Here is a 17,721-nt window from a genome sequence, read left to right as displayed (position 1 = left end):
GGATAGTAGAAAGTGCTGGGATAGAAGTATAACATCATCCTTCAAGGTAAGGAGTTGTCCAACTCCGTTCCAGCGTGGCTTGGTCCTGCTTCCCGCTGTCACAAGCCCCGTGGTCCCGGAGCCTGGCCAAGCCCTCGGGACCGCGGGCAGGCAGGAGAAGCTGGGGCAGAGCCCTGCTTTGGGTCAGCACTGAGGCTGAAGGCCAAGCTGGGGGCTGCCAGCCCCTCGCAGCAGCAGAGGACAGGACCCCGCTGCGCCGCGCTGCTCCTGGGGCGCAGGATGGAGCCGGGGGCTGCAGCCCGGCGAGGGGGTGGCAGCGTTCTGCCTGCAGGCCGAGAAGTGGAGTTACCGTTGAGAGGCTGGGTGGAGAAATCCGTGTAAAAGGAGCAGGCAGCAATCGCAAGCAGGCGTTGCAAATGCCGAGTCTGGCCACACTGTGTCTCCCTCTAAGCACCGCATACACTTGTTCTTAGGCGTTCAAAACTGGGAAAAAATGAAACTATAAGCAATGCTATCTATCCCCGCATTTCTCATTTCCCAGGCTTTCTTATCCAGCATTCTAAGACACCGAATGTTTTATTTAATGCTCTCAACACTAGATTCCTGGTTAGAAAACCCACTGAACACTTATGTAATGCACTATCTGAATTTTTTTTTGGACCTGGATTTCATGCTTCATATTCAGGGCAGGATTCCCGTCCTCCCTGAGCGTGCTCACCCCACGTGACTCAGCTGGGGAGTGCTCAGCCCAGACCCCACTGCAGGCACACACCCACTCCCCCTTCCCACTCCTCTCACCCTGGTTTGGAAAGGTCCAGGATTTCAGTCCCCTGGCCCTGCAGTGCAGTCACAGAATCACAGAATCATCCTGGTTGGAAAAGCCCTTGAAGCTCCTCCAGCCCAACCATGAACCTCACCCTGACTGTTCCCAACTCCCCCAGACCCCTCAGCGCTGGCTCAGCCCGACTCTCCAACCCCTCCGGGGATCCCGGGGACTCCCCCCTGCCCTGGGCAGCCCATTCCAACACCCAGCAACCCCTTCTGCACAGAAATCCTTCCTCAGAGCCAGCCTGACCCTGCCCTGGGCAGCTTGAGGCCATTCCCTCTGGCCCTGGCGCTGACTCCTTGGTTAAAGAGACTAATCCCCCCTCTCTACACCCTCCTTTCCAGTTCTCCTCGAGCCTTTCACCCCCAGCTGCTCACTGATCGCAACATGCTGCACACTGTGTTGCTTCCACTGGAAGTAATTCTGCTCTCCACTTACTCTTCAGAATGATGCATTTATAGGCATCTTTTTCTCATATGAGAGTTAGCATGTGGTTATGAGTAGTATATTCCTAGTAATTTGCTTTCTGGTTTGTGGGGAAATTGAGCACACTGATAAAATGGCTACATTTATCTGAGTATCATCAGAAAACTTATGTGGGACAGATGTTTCTCCAAGCTGATACCTACCAGCCCTGGCCAATGGCTTGTCCTTTAGAAGAAGTTGGAAACAGCTGCTCTGCACCTTTCCGAGCCATGCAAAGCCCTTATTTTGGAAGAAAACATTTCCTCATTAGCTTTATTTCCCATCCCACCACCACCCCAGTCCCTTTTGAGCATGAGGAATTACAAACAAAGCTCAGGAAATGATTCAACCCACTGCTGAGCCTCGCAGCTCTAATGGTGCTTTAATACAGGGGCCAGGAGAGATTAAGGTGGATGGCCTGACCCACTCCAGGGAGAGGCCTGTAGCTCCGATCCCACTGCCTCTGGTGCCTCCTCTCCTCATTTTAATGCTTTAAACAGAAACCAGACTGAAACATCGGACAAAAACAATGATCACAAACTTGTGTTTTTAGTAATTGCTCACATTTATACACTCCAGTAACTTGGATTCAGAGCAACTTGAACCAGTTTTGCTTCATATGATGGCTTCCAACCAAAACAGTTCCTTAGACACTGGCTTGTTTGGCATTGCAGGGAACCTGCCATCTTTGCTGGAAATTGGCTAAAGTAGGTTATCCAAGAAAACAGAAGTGCCTCAGGGTGGCATTTTCTGACATAAGAAACCAGAGCAGGTACTTTTGCTGTCACCACCACCACTGCTCACATGAAAAGGTGACTCGAAAGCCAACTGATAGCTCCCCAGTACTGCCATGTAGGTGTTTGGAGTAGAAACTGCTCTTAAATTCAAGAAATGCATAATTGCAATGAAGAGGCATAAACATGAACTTGATCAATGTCCAAACAGCTTCCCTTTCAACCCAGCAGAGTATGGTAACTGTAAAGACATAATTTGAATTATTTCATGCCAGATTTCTTTCTCCAAGTCTAAAATATGGAGATGCTCAAAGTGAGGAAAGTCTCCTTAAAAGGGAGAAGCAATACCGATGATAACATCAAATAGCTGTTCAGATGGGAAACCAACTTGATCATGTATTGTAGCTACCCACAAGAGGGGTGGGAGAGGCTTGTCACCTGCTGTATTTTATTTTATAACTCACCTAGCATTTAAGTTGGCCTGGGGATCAAAAGCCACGGCAATGGCAGATGGTGATTTCTGCTGTCGGGCAAGGAGGAAAGTAGTGTGACTCCTGGTTAGCCATTGCTCTGGACCTCCCAGATGAGCTGGTGCACAAACATCTCTGATCACTCTGGAGTTTGACAAGGGTGCTCCTGGGCAGCTACCAGGCGGACGCTGCCATGGGAAGCTGTCTTCATGTTGCAGTGCAGCAAAAGCCTCTTAGCACTTCACTGAGCACTTGTTGCCAATGGATGCCCAGAAGAGCTTGACCCTCAACAAGGATGCCTTGAGAGAGCAGTAAACACAGAGGGAAAGAGGGAGGGGCTGGTTCTGAATGGCAAAGCCCAGCCCATACAACAGATCCTTGGTTTCCCTTCACCTCCCTTCACTCCCAGAAGTGAGCTACCCTGCACCTATCACACCCAGGCTGCCAGAGGGAGGAGCAAACACTTTGAGAATTGACCAGAAGAAGGGAATTGTAATAAAACTGAAAGTAGGAGTTCCCCTGAAGTGCCATCTCCGTGCCCTGCAGGGTGAGATGAACAGTAACTATGACTGTAACCTTCACTGCAGTTTGCATCCCACAAAGAATTTTCAGTTGAGGCTATTCACCTTGGTCATGAAAATTAACCTGTCTCAAGTGTCTGTTCCAGGAACAGCTATGGTAAAGCACCTTACAACACTTTCCACTGCCGCACCAGTGGAGGGGCAGAATGGCCTCCAAGCAGTAACAAGAGCAGGCAGTGGCCTGATGTGGTTGCTGGGTTCCCTGTAAATACAGGAGTTGCTGCTTTACCCCAAGAGTGAGCAGTGCCTGCTGTTAAGAGGATCTCTGAAGCTTTTCTGAGTGAGGGAGATCAGATTTATCTCCACCGGTTAGTGATGCTCATGCTCCCCCTCACTTTGCTAATCAAGATAATTCAGCTGGAAGACCTCTAGCAGCAATAGCAACAACTTCCCCTCTGACTGGTGGTGTCTCCTCACCCTGTATGTGTTTGCTCTGGCTCACAGCAGATGCTGATGTCCCCAAAGACCTCATGATCAAGACATTGCTTTGACCAGCAGCCTCAAGAAGGGAGCTTGAGAGTTTAATGGAGGGTGATACTGGCATGGCCTTTGCGACCCCTGGCTCAAATTGCAGCCCAGCCTTCTGGGGATCAGGAGTGATTACCCAGTCCATCCTCCTGAAACAGCTGTGGGCACAGAGCTGTTAGATATGGGACTGCTGGTGGGAACATCTGGCAACCACCACTGCCCATCTCAGGACACTTGTCCTCCTTAAGGCCATCAAACCTTACTGCCAATGGCTTGGAACAAACCTGGCACCTCTCGGCCAAAGCAGGAGGTGCCAAGAGCAATAGGAAAGAGACCTTCTCAGCCCCAACTCATAACCTGCTCTCAGATCATTCAGCTCCCAGTGCCATTGAACTGGGAGCATGCTGGGCAGGGTGTCCCAAGCTCTGGTGTCCCTCATGCAGACTCATTCCCTACAAGCAACATGGTCTCTGCCCTAGTTTTGCCCGTAATGGGTAGTAGGATGCCAGGTGTATGGCTTGAATAGCCAACACCTCTGAGCTTCTCAGCAGAGCCCACATGCTAACCAAGCCCCTCTGGGGAGGAGGAAATGAACGTCAGACTGGAGAACCAGTAGCCCATGTTTCTCCCAGTTGTCCAGACCTTACTGAGAGTCTTCCAGTGATGAGTCAGGAAGACAGATGAAGGATAAATTTCCAGTTCTTCTTTTTGCTTCACATCACAAATATGCCCAGTGAGGCATCTAATTTATTCCTTGGTGTGATGGCCCAGCACCCCATCTTACCTCTAAGCCTGAGTTTGGCAGCGACCCAGTCCTGCCAGGAACACATGCAATTCAGGGCGCTTGTCAAACAAGCAAACCTGTGTCAAACAGCAAATTTCAGCCTGTACTACAGCCTGGCCCTATGTGCTCACCTCTGACCTAAGCTCTCCCTTGCAGGTTGTTGGAAAAGAGGCAGCCCGAGCCCTGGTGATGGGCAGATAGACAGATAGACATGGCCTGTGAGCCAGGAGCATTGGACCTGAATGAAGGCACCTGAATCACCATTACTGGGTGAAGCTGGATGCACCGTGTCTCTTAGGAGAGTGGTGCCTGAGGAAGAGGAGGATGAGGAAAGCAGTGCAGTGGCAGCCCCACTCCTGCTGGACCCCTCTGTGGTGCAGAGCTGGGTTGGGGCCCCTGGTCCATTCAGAGCAGAACTGGCTTTTTTGGCTTTTTTTGCTTTTTTGCCTTTCAGTTGTGCACCCTAAGGTAATTCTGTCCAGGCAGATCCTTGACACAAAACGGGAATCAGTGATTCAGAAAAATGTAAACCATCTGTTGAGCAGCATAACAGCAGAGACCTCTTAGATCATTCACATATGTGAGCTCTCAAAAGACCTGCTTATTTGGGCAAAGTAGAGTTAGCTACCATCTTTTTTTAATGACACTACTATTTTGAAAGGAATAACTCATTGATTCCTGTGCATGTCCAGCACATGGTCTTTGGTCTCAGGCAGAATGTTGATAGCAATTATTTACAGCACAGAAGTGCAGGCATGCTGCTGCCCCTCCATCAGCATTTGGGGTGCTCTGGGAGCTGATGTGCTGGCAGGGGGAACCCACTGGTGTTGGCCAAGTGCAGCAGGCTCTGCCACGGGACATGCTGCCCTGTTGCCTCCACACACCTATATTTTGTCAGCCATGGCTTAGCCAAACCTTTGCTCAGCACCTTCCCTTTGCCATAGCCTAAGAGGTCTACGGGGCTGTCCCAGGTCTAAGGGGACTGTCCTGTCACCAGACTGGAGGAAGACCATTTTCCTGGGGTGCAGAGTGCAGCCCTCCGGCCATGTCCCAGCATCTAACCAAGAAGCTTGTCTACAAAATGCTTCTCTTTCTACTCTAGGAGAGTTGGTTTCCTACTCGAAAAAATGTGGTGACTTTCACCTTTTGTCCACACAGGAACATTTGGTTTAAATAGCTTTGAAATGAGGTAAAAGGTTATTTTTTTTTTTCACTTGCTTTAGTAGCTAATCATGAATAAACCATGTGCAAAACCAGCATATCTAACCTCAGCCCTGGGTGCCCAAGACAAATTTGGAGAGGAGAAGAAAGGAGACCTGCAAGGTGCTCAGCCTGGGCTGGGAGGTGGGAGGAAATGGAGGCAACCTGGGGCTTTGGTGCTCAGAAACATCAGACATGGGAAAAGAAATGCCCCATGAAGCTGCCACATCCCTCTCTTCCAGCCCTGACAACCTACAAGCTTCCCTGCCCTCACCTCCACTTCCAGCTGCACTCCTGACTGAGCAACTGGATTTTGTTCTCCAGAGGTGACTGTGTCTGGTCTGACTCTGCCTCCTTTCATCTTTTCTTTAATCCTTTTCTTTTTTCTGCCTTTTAAATCTTTGTCTCCAATTTCAGTATCTCTAAAGGGTGAGTGAAGCTGACCACTGTGTTCTGCTGTTAAACAGCTATTTACTAGGCACCAAGCCACACTATTGTGAGTATTGAAAAAACACATATCAAAGCTTTTCGGGGTTCTAATCCAGCTAAAATACAAAGGATTGGGGATTTTGGCAGTTCCTGGGCAGTCCTGAGCACCCAAATGGACATACAAAGCCAACGCATGTGCGCAAAGATCCCCCAAAGTTCTGTCTAAACCCAACAACATCCAAATGAAACTTCATTACCATGACAACCCTGCGCCTGGCTCCTGAACACCTCCCTGCAAGAACGGGGCCTCCCTTTTGCTTCTGGACAGCTTTTGGCTGGCACAGAGGTTTTTCACCAGTGCTTTAAGACCACAAATTGTGCAATCACTTCAACCCTAACGTCCCTGACAAAAAGGTGATGCACTAGATTTCTGCACAGATCTTCCACCTGGCCCTAACACGTTTAATGATTGTGAGAAGAAATAAAATGCTCACCTATTTGTATAATTCTCAGAGAAAAGTAGAACTCAGGTTACAAGGTTTATGTTTGTTGTAATCAGGTTCCAAGCCTGGGGAGAAGGAGGTGATAATACTTTCTACACAGCCTTTTAGATTAATCAGCTATAAAATACTGTGGGTTTAGTAGACAATTCTCTAGTAATTGCACAGGTATTCACAGAAATCTTGGGTTCAGCCCCTCTTTCTCTTGGCAGTCTGATACAGAAGCTTTCAGGAAAACATAGGAGAACTGATTTACCAGGAGCTGCACTGGATAACTCTGGAGCTGGGGCTCTGTTCGCCTTTGCTGCAATGGTTTAACCACTGATGTGACTGTCCCCTCCAGCCCATGCCATCACGTGGCACCACAGCCATGCTCGTGGCTCACCCAGGTTTGCACACTTGTGTGCAGGTGGGGGCCAGAGTGCCCAACTGCTCATGGTGTCAAGGCCAGGACTTCCCAGGGCAGGAGAGGCACCATCTTCTCTCCTGATGGTGCATTCCTGCAGACAATGCAGTATCCCAGTTTCTCCTGGGCGTGCTCACAGGGAAGCAGGGCGTCTCTCCTAAAAACATCCAGTACCTTTTGCTGCCACCCCAGCTCATTCTCTTCCAGAGGATAAAACTGCTTCAGTAAATGTGACCTTCTGGTGAGACCACTCTTGCACCAATTCCCAGCAGGGTTTAACTTCCTGAGGAGCTGCACAGGGCTCTCCTGTGGAGGCAGGAGCAGGGGCAGGCAGTGCCAGCCATCCTGCTCCCACCAGCCTGACCTTATCACTCCAGCCCCAGGGCTCAGGGTCGTTCAAGGGGGCTGGGAAAGGGCAGTGCCTCCCAGCAGTGCCCACCACAGTCCTGTTGAGGAGACCCTGTAACATTGCTCGCAGTACCCCAGTCCTGGGGAAAAGCCAAAACTACTTGAGCAGTAGGACAGCACACCCAACACCACAGCTTTGCAGAGCAAAATAAGTCAGGGTGCCTCCAGGAAAGCTGAGATGTAACAGCACCCCCAAAACTGAAACCCCTACGGGCATGGCCTCCAGGACAACAGGTTGCAGCCCCAAAATAATGCTCTGGCTTTGCTGCTGAGACCAGTGGAGGTACCTCAGGAAAAAAAGGGGTCCAGCACCCAGCATGATGTGTCAAGGACAAGACACAGAAGTAGAGACAAGGCACTGTCAAAAGAGGCATTAATTAGGTGTAATTGCAAGTAATCAGCCAAACCTAAGAGCATGAAGAAACCTAATCTGGGCAAAGCCGAGAGCTCCAACTGGAGTGAGGAGGGCATTTTCTTGGAAGGCTGTGGTGGGAGAACCCCACAGATGGGAACCCCACATGGTCTCCCCACACCCTCACCCACTCTTCCCATATCCCATCCAGACAGAAGTGCCTACATGCTGCAGCACATGTGGCTCCTCACAAGCTGCTGTCCCACATCCCTTGGAAGCAATTCCCATAGCCACAAAAGTTCACCTTACGCATCTAAGGGGAGACCTCATCACTCTCTACAGCTCCCTGAAAGGACATTGCAGAGGTTGGTGCTGGTCTCTTCTCACAGGTAATTAGTGACAGAACAAGAGGGAATGGCTTTAAAATGCAACAGGGAGGTTCAGACTAGACATTAGGAAAAAATTTTTCACAGAAAGAGTGGTCAGAGAGTGGAATAGGCTGCCCAGGGAGGGGATGGAGTCACCATCCCTGGGTGTGTTTATGGGTCATTTAGATGAGCTGTTGGGGAATGTGGTGTAGGGGAGAACTTTGTAGAGTCGGGCTGAGGGTTGGACACAATGATCACAAGGGTCTTTTTCAACCTGAATGATTCTGTGATTCGGTGATCTTGGGAAATTCTGCTGCAAAGCCTAGGGTGGGCCACAGATCCTCCCCAGGCTTCTGGCTGCTTCAAAGGCAAGAGAATCACCAGGGAGATCATTCCAGGAGATGCTGGAATATGCCACATCACAAAGCAAGCCTTGCTGTTGTCCTCCCAGCACCCTGGGCCTACCCAGGTGAGATTCTCAGTGCACATAGGTGCTTCTGTGAAGCCTTGGGGCCCTTCTTTTCCCAGCACAGTTAAATCCATTTACTCCAGATATTTTGAAAAGTCAAATAGCATTTTCAACACACATCTGCTTTCTGTCATATACAGTCTTCTTTTTCTCTCTAGAGCCCACCCTCACTTCAGTCCTCTATCACCTACACTGATAGCACTTTCAGCTTTTGCTTCTTTGGCCCCAGGATCCTCATGAAGCTCTTTGTGCTCAGAGCAGATCTCCAAGCATGGCACCAGGACCTGCAGCTGCACTGTGACCCTGGCCAGATTATCACACCCCACTACTGAGCCCCAGGGTGTCTCCCTGAGACAAATGTGGGTGATGAACAGGGTGCTCTGGTTCAATCTCAAAATGAGGATGGATTTTTTTTCTCTTTCATTCTTGTAACATGATTTTCCACCTGCAGTACATGGCAGTCCTCACATCTGCAGACTTTCTTCGTCACCAGATCCTCATGGATATTGAGGAGCTCTCAGAATTGGGTTTGAAATCCTACCCAATTCCTTCCTTACCCATTCCCTGTGATTTCTCCCAGAAGATGGATATTTCTATCCCTGCCCAGCTCTGGAATAAAAATCAGGGCACAGATGCACCCAAGTGAGCATCACAGCAGGTGCTGAGCCAGGATCTCTGCCAGGGCTGTGACTTGTCTCCTCAGCACTCGTGATGGGTAGCAGACAGGACATATTCAGAGTGAGCAGGATGGAGATATAAAATACCTCCTTTCCTCTGTGTCAAGCCCTGTGGGTACCACACAGGTCAAAGCCCAAAGCTCACCTTGCCAGACTACACAGGGTGGAGACCCACTGGCAGACCGGTCTGAAAAAGTCGGGAAGAAAAGTTCAGTCCTCTGAATCTTGCTAGTAAATTCCCATTCATGCATGATTTCTCAAATGCCTTTTGAGTGCTTTGCTTTGCTCTCTGTGCCAGCAATGAGTCAGTCTTGGATGTGCATCGTCAGGCAATCCGGAGCTGGCCTCTCGCTAGGAAACACAATTTGTTCAGCAAAAGCAATATGTAAGTGCCCTCTGGTGGTAATTCCGTATGTCACTGCCTGGATTTCCCCCTCTCCTTTCTGCTCAACATCCCCCTGGGATCTTTGCTGGGATATCTGCACCGGTGCCAGGACAGTTCCTGCTCTGCTAGCCCGACGCACTCATAGGTGCTTCACGTCCCGCTTCATTGCCAGGTACTGCAGCAAAAGGACCAGCGTGTCCCTGATTTCATTCCTGATGCGGGCCAGGACAGCCCCGGGAGCTGAGCACTTGGCCTAGTTTGCCGCCCACGTGTTAGCTCATCCTTCATGGATGAATCCAACAGCAGAGAGCAGCTTCAGCTGAGGATGCTCAGAGTGGGTACTCCCACAGCCTCTTTCTTTCCCCACTAACATTTGTTTTTCAGCCAATTTTAGTAAAAACTAGGATGTGTGAGATATCAGGGTAATTAAGATCCTCTATGCTGCATAAAAAGTGGTGGCCAGGCAGGAGAACAAAACTAAACTTGATCCTCCAGTATAGAAAGACTGCAGTGAAAGCTCAACCGCAGTACAAGCCCTCAGAGACACCACAGGAAACCAGGTTTTATAACACTGCTTTTCCCAAAACTCTTTTTGCAACTCACTGTTCTATTTAATGTCTATAAAATATCTTACAGAGCCATTTTTCTTTAGAAAATTTTTCTTTAGAAAAAGCATTAGAGATTCCTGTAAAACAGCTTTGACTGCTGTGGGGGAGAGGGTGGTGTAACAGAAAAGGTGTGCTATGTCCACAATGACATCCAAATCCAGCATTTTTAACCACGAGGTTGTGCCACCCAGCTCTACTGGCAAGGGACATGCTTACACTGGCTCTTTCTGCTCTGCTCCATGAGAGGGGCAGAAATAGGGAACTGCAAAGTCTGAGGCAGAATATCCCCCCAGTCTGGGATCCCACAGACCCCAGGCAGATGTCAGAGGCACACTGGTGGGATGCAGCATCCCAGGGGCTCCCTCCTGCTCCAGGGCAGAGGGGCACAGAGGGGCTGCAGCCACTGCACAGCGACCCACCAGCCTCTCTGCTCACCACCATACATGGGCTGCACCCATGTGTTTAAACTTCATGGTCCAAAGCTTTGTGCACATCCCTCTTCTTCCACATCAATCCCTACAGGGAAATGGTCTTGTCACCCTCCAGTGTAGCCCCCTCAGTGGCTGGAGGCCACCGGAGCCACTGCTCAGGAAGGTGCAGAGCTGTCACCTATGGGTTGCACATTACTGTGGGTTGGTTTGACAGCAAAAGGACAAATGACCCTTCACGTCTTGGTTAAAACTCTGCTTTGCCAAGAGCTTTCATTCTGCAGGAAGGACTTGCCTGGCTGAAAGCCTTGTAAATTAGGGGCCAGGCTGACAATGCTTCATTTCTGTTTACGCTGTTCCTGGCACTCAGATGAGATGTTCATATGAAATGTCTGTGTGTGTTAAATACCAGCCCCAGGACTGAAATAAAGTTGCCCAAAGCTGACCTCTTTAATTTGTATTTCAGCCAGCTCAACAAACAGTCTGTATCTCACAGAAGCAGCTCAGCACACAGCAGTTTTGAAAATTCAAAGTAGCTGTGTAGCTGTTTAAATATAGACTAAAGCAGATATTTAAGTACTTAGTATTCCTCCTGGCCCCTACAATAAATCAGCTTATCCTGCAAACTGTCATGCACTTCACTTGCTCTTTCCTGGGCGAGCTCAGCCCGGGTGTTTGCTATCCAAATGTCAGCCAGGCTATGGAGACAGGCCACACCACACACCCTGGTGCCTGTACGGTGAATGTTTGTAGTCCAACGTAAGAAACACACATGCACGTCCTGGCTCAGCACCAAATGGCAAAGCGAGCCACTCTGCCACTGTCCTGCCCCCCATGAGTCAGTACAGGTTAGCAGGGAGCTTCTCCAGGTTGTCTGTCTGCAGCCTTTGGACAGACAGCTGGCAGTGCCTGCTCCCCAAGCCTGCTTTGTCCCACCTGTCCCAGAGCTCACACTGACATTTCTGTGCCAAGTCATGGAATCACACAACTGCAGACTGGTTGGAGCTGGTCATCAGGTCCAACCCCCTGCTCAACCAGGGCCACGCAGAGCCCATTGCTCATGACTTTGTCCAGGCAGCTTTTAAATACCCTCAGGGATGGAGACTCCACAACTTCCCTGGACAACCTCTGCCAGTGCTTGGTCACCCTCACAGTTAAAAGTATTTCCTGGTGTTCAGATGGAACCTCCTATGCCTCAGTTTGTGCCTGTTGTCTCTTGTCCTGTCACTGGTCACCGCTGAAAAGACCCTGGCTCTCATCCTCTTTCCACTCTTCCTTCAGGTATTTATACACACAGGTAAGATCCCCCTGAGCCTTCTCTTCTCCAGACCGAACAGTCCCAGCTCACTCAGCCTTTCTTCATGAGAGATGCTCCAGTCCCTTCACTATCTCTCTGGCTCTTCACTGCACTCTCTCTGCTATGTCCATGTCTCTCTTTGTGCTGGAAAGCCCAGCACTGGACACAGTACTCCAGATGTGGCTTTACACATGGTAAAGTCATGCTGATGACTCCTGATGATTTTTCATGTTCTTCACATGCCTGGAGATGGTTTCCAGGGTTAGCTGCTCCCATTCCAGGGATGGAGGTGAGGCTGATCTGTGGTTCCCTGGCTCTTCCTCCTTGCCCTTCTTAAAGATAGGCATGGCATTTGCTTTCCTGCAGACTTTGGAACTTCTCCCAGTTGCCATGATGTGTCAAAGATTATTGAGAGTAGCCTTGCAATGACATTTACCAACTCCGTCAGCACTCATGGTGTCTCCCATGAGAGCCCATGGACTTATTATTTCCATTTTATTCCCTGACCTGATTGATCCTCTTCCACCAAGGGTATCTCTGCCTTGCTCCAGACTTTCCCCCTGGCCTCTGGCCCCAGGGATTCCTGAAGGCCGGTTGAGCTGGTAAAGGCAAAGAAGGAGTTCAGTACCTCAGCCTTTCTCCTGTCCTGTGCAGCCAGGCCCTCCATCTGCTTCAGCAGCAGGCCTGTATTTTCCCTAGTCTTTCTTTCATCACCTATGCACTTACAGAAGCCCTTCTTACTGCCTTATGAGATTCAGTTTCAGCTGGGCTTTAGCTTGCCTAACCTCACCCTGTGCTTGGACAGTATCTCTGTAGTCCTCCCAGGTTCCCTGTCCTTGCTTCCACCCTCTGATGTTTTCTTTCTGTGTTTGAGTTTTTCATCCAGGCAGGCCTCCTGACATTTTTCACAGAATCACAGATTGCCTGATTTCCTGTTTATTGAGATGGACTGCTCTTGAGCTTGGAGAAGCTCACCCTTGACTATCAACCAGCTTTCCTGTGCCTGTCTTCCCTCTGTGGCCTTATCCCATGGGACTCTTCCAAGCAGACCTATGAAGAGGCCAAAGTCTACTCTGCTGAAGTCCAGGGTTGTGAGCTTGCTTTTTACCCTCTTCCCTCCCCTCAGGACCCTGAAGTCAATGGTGCCTGTCTTGCCCTGTCCTGACCTTCAGGATGAGGCATCCAAGACTCCAACATCACCCTCCATCAGTCCTCAGCAGACAGACAGGGTTATTTTTCAGTCCAAATCTGTCTAGCCAGCTGTGAATCCTCCGTATTTTCTCCTCCTGGAGCCAAAAGGCAGCTGTTTTCAGACATTGCACCCCATGTTGATGAGCACTGAGTCTTCCCTTGTGTCAATTAATCTAAAGAGATCAAACATCTTCACTCTGTCATGTCCTGCAGCCATGCCTGCTGCTCCCAGCTTGTCTCTGGCTGTCTTCAGAAAGACATGTTGAAAAGTGGATGCCACTGAGCTCCTTACTATCTGGGATATGCTCCTAAAACCAGCAAGCTGGTGTGCCCTGCAGTCAAAGCTATGAAGTGCTCTTGTGGACCATGTTCCTGGGATTTCAGGGCAAGGATAAGGTGTAATTAGGCAGACTGAGATTAGTCTGATTAGCCAAAAGGTGCACATCGGGGTGAAGTGCTGCACAGACATCCCATTCCACAGCTTGCCCTGCAGTTTTGCCACTCTGAGACAGGTACTTCATTGGAGATCAGGCCACACACTGTGCTGCTGTTTTATGGGGTGTAAACCTTGCATAATGAATGTCAGGTATGTAAATAATTGATCTTCAACTCTGCAATTCCTGGCAAGCACCAAAGTTCAGCAACCTCCTTCACCAGGACATTTACAAGGCTCAAACATCCTTGGTCAGGGAGGATCCCAAGCTCCACGCCATGCCCACCCACCAGCAGATGCAGCAGGGACAGCCACAAGCCAGGCTCAGTCTCCTCAGATTAACTGACGTGGTGGTTGCCACTGCTGCCCAGAGCTGCAGGTCCCCTGGGCTACCGGGACACCTGCAGCTGCCCATTCAGGGCATGACTGTCGTCAGACCGGGAACAGGCTGGGGACAGTCAGACCACACAGCAGCTGGCACTAAGGGGCAGGAGACCATCCCCAAGAAGCCCGGGAGCTCTGGTCCCTGGCCTCTCGGGGACATGACTTTCCCATGGGATGGAACAAAATATTTGGGAATAGCCACACTGTGAATTAACTAGTACTGAGGGACTTTCCCTGCTGAGGTTAAAGCTGCTGCTGGATGCCACCACCAGAACACTGTCTCCAGTGACAGAGGGGACTAACTAGCATCTGCTTCTTCCTATGGTCCTAACGATGGAGATACAAATCGTGCTCCAACAAGGGCTCAGGTCTAGCACATCTGGGAGCCTGGGGACAGAAAGGACTTGGGCTGAAAACAGTCAGTAGCTGGCAGACATCCCATCACATGGTGTCACTGGCACCAAGCATGACCCATAGACATGCTGCTTTGGTTGCCAACAGTGGCATGGGCATGGCAGCTGCCAGACATGCTGCTCCAGGAGAAGGGAGTCCCCAGAAAAGAAGGAAAAACTAGAGGGAAGAAATGCCAGCACCCCAGAAGCCTCCTGCCAGGATCTCCCCCAGGACAGTGTGAGTTGGGAAATCTGTCCTCAGAGGCTGGACCAGCTGGCTTCCTTGATGGCTGCCTGGGAGCATCAGGGCACAGGAAAATGCCACTTGTGCTGATGGCTCCCTCCTAGTATTGTATCCTGACACTTTGGGGATGGAGGCAGTGCAGGAGAGTGATCACAGCAAGCAGGCAGGGCTCTGCTTCCCAATGGCAGCAGCAGCCATCTGGTCTCCACCTTGTAACATCTCTGTGTTTAATTAAAATAATTTTTAAAATGTAAATCCAAGCAGACGAACTCGAGGATTGTTCAGAGCTGATGCCTGCTGCCTGCCTGGGGCCGGGTGAGGAGCAGCTTTCCTCTGCCCTGGTCCTAGTATGGGTGGTACAGCTCTGTCTCTTTGCTGGCATGGAGGTGACAATTTGAATCCCCAGGGCCCCAGGTTTCACAGAGCTTCTTGTGCAGGTGCTGATCTCTGAGTGGAGCCAAGCCTGACCCCATGTCCAAGCCCTGCCCAGCCCCTTGGAAACTGCTGGCCTTTCCTCCCAGGGCTGGGGCAGTTTGCTGAAGAGGTGATAGCAACTGCAGGGGTCAGAAGTCTCTGTGGCACCATGGGGACTGGAGGGCTGTGTCCAGTCTTGTCACCAGGACTTGCTGAAACCTGATGCTAGTGCAAGGCCATAAAGATAATATATGTCCCATTCGCAATAGAGCTTTGCTCAGTGCTTTACACCCCTGCCCATTGCAAAGCAGTACGTGCCTTTCTAGAAAGATAAAATAAAGCTACTGGAAGACAATCAAATATTGACTTCTGCTTTCCAGGACTCCTGCTGCACTGCAGTCCATGGGTGATGCATCTTCCTTTGTTGCTGCACTCTGCAGAGGTTCTATCCAGCAAGGTGCTGAGAGTTGGATAGCTGAGGAGGGGACATTCATGGGAGTCCCATCACTTCCAGGGACTCCCTCCCTGTGTGCCCTTTCTGCCCAGGTTAGCTGCATCACCTTGGACTCCATGTCAGGGCACAACTCCACTGTCCCACATCCCTGGGTTTTGCTATGGTTTCCTCTGCTCTATGCACCTATGCTCTCACTGTAAAAATCAATGCTTTTTTTCCTTCCTCCTTTAACTGTTTTATATCAGCTACCACTTCTTCCATTTCTATCTATTCTTTGACATGGGGCAATGTCTCATAAACCAGTCCAAATCACCATAATTCAGGAGAAATGCAATGCTCCTGGAAAGAAGCTTGTAAACCCAATGTTACCTTCTTTCCTAATTGCAATCTCAGTGACTCATCCCTGGTGCCACACTGCAGTGCACATTCATTGTGTGGATTTTTACCCAATCTTGAGCAATCACAATTCACTGCTTAAGTTTTCAGGCCACCCAAGCCATTAGAAAAATAAATGTAAAATAAAAACCTGCCAGTACAGTTGGTTGGCTGAGCAGCAGAGGCCCTTGGGATAACAACAGCAGAGAAAGGCATTCAGTGCTTTCCAGGGGTGCTTGTGTCCAATTGTGGCTGAGCTAGCGCAAGCCGCCATCTGAACATGCGCTTCTCTGAAAACAAGCTGACTCTTTCCTATACCCCTTCTCTCCTCATTTCTATCTCAGTCCCATTCCTTTCCCTCCTACCCTACTCCTTCCCCTTTCCACCTCTATCCCACCCTTCCCCTTTCCTCCCCATCTTTATCCCACTCCCCATCTTTATCTCATCTGCTTCCCCACCCCATTCAAACCTCATCCCAATCCTCATCCCCAACCCATCCATGTGTCATCCCCACCCCATTCCCATCCCACCCTACTCCTTTTACATCCTCATCCCTGTCCACATCCCATACCCATATCCACACCCATTCCATCCCTATTCCCATCCCACCCCTATCCTGTTTTGTATAGGGTCCCCAAAGGCCTTCCCAACCACAACCATCCCCCCTTGCAGGAAGAGGTTTCTGGGGACATTTCCTGGGAGGACGATAATGCTGGGCAGCTCCCGCGGGAGCTGTTGGGGGGGTGCACTGAGACATATATTGCAGCTCCTTCCCCTGAGCTCTGATGTCTGTCTCAAGACACAGGAGGCAAAGGCATCCCTTGGACCACTTTGTCCCTGGCCCTGCTCATGCTATTGATTCACTGTTCAAGATTCTTGCTGGCCTGTTTGCACAAGGATGCACATTCCAGATTTTTCCAGGACCGCTCCCCAGCTCCTCTCCCTCTCTCCCAGTGGAGAGGTAGAAAGATGTTGACTTTGGTCATGAGACTTGTGGGACAGCACTGGGACATGCCCTGCTAATCCAGATGTCCAAACTCAAATCTAGGGCACTTTTTGTCAACCTAACAGAACGTCCAGGGAAAAGCTGACCCTATTTGTCCACCCCATGCCAGAAGAACCTGCCAATGTGGCAGGCTCTGCCACTGTCTTGGGACCTTGCTGAGCATGGCTGAATCAGTTTTGCTGAGCAAGGCCAAACTCTGATAACTTCACCAAGGATTTCAGAGCCACACTGTAGGGGCTCAGCGAGCTGAGGCAGCTTCCAGGGAAGCCCAGTCTCTCCCTGACCTGCCATGCAGGACACAGTGCCTTGCCGTGCCTCTCTGAAGTCCATGCTGGCCATCCAGACTATTGACCAAAGTACAATGTTACCAAGCAGACAAAGGCTGTGGCTATTGTGCAGCTCAGTTTCTCATTTCAGCATCATTTGGGATGTAGTTGAGCCATCTTGTTTCAGCCACACATGCTCTGGCTTTGTCTCAAAGTGGACTGGGAAGGAGAGATTGGAGCCTGAAGAAATCAAGCTGGCAAACTCTCCTGGTTTCTCTGGGGCTGGACAAATAAGAGCAAAGGGGTTTCCTGAGCTAGCTTGGTCAGTATGGCCAAAATCTGGAGTTACATGACCCGGCAGCAGGCTCACCAGCTCTCCCATTCCAGCAGCGCAGGGGCAACCACAGCTGGCTTTGCTGCAGGGCCTGGGAGGGATGGAATGAAGTCTTTGCTGACACTGTACCTGGCAGAAGCAATACACAAACACAAACCCTTTTTGCTGTCTCACATGGTCCGTTTACAAATTGCAGCACGGTGAGCTGAGGCTGAGGATTTGAAGTAGAGCAGGGTGGAAGAAGGGGCAACCCGGCCTGTGGCCCTGCTGCACTGAAGCCTCCGAAATACCTGTGAACCAGTCAGTGCCAGCGTGGTAGGAAGGACTGCGGTGAGCAATCCAGGCATCTACTGAGTATACATAACTGTGTCAT

The sequence above is a fragment of the Athene cunicularia genome, assembly GCF_003259725.1.
Source record: "Athene cunicularia isolate RWA chromosome 13 unlocalized genomic scaffold, athCun1 chr13_part1, whole genome shotgun sequence".
Taxonomy (NCBI): domain Eukaryota; kingdom Metazoa; phylum Chordata; class Aves; order Strigiformes; family Strigidae; genus Athene; species Athene cunicularia.
This window is presented reverse-complemented; position numbering follows the sequence as displayed.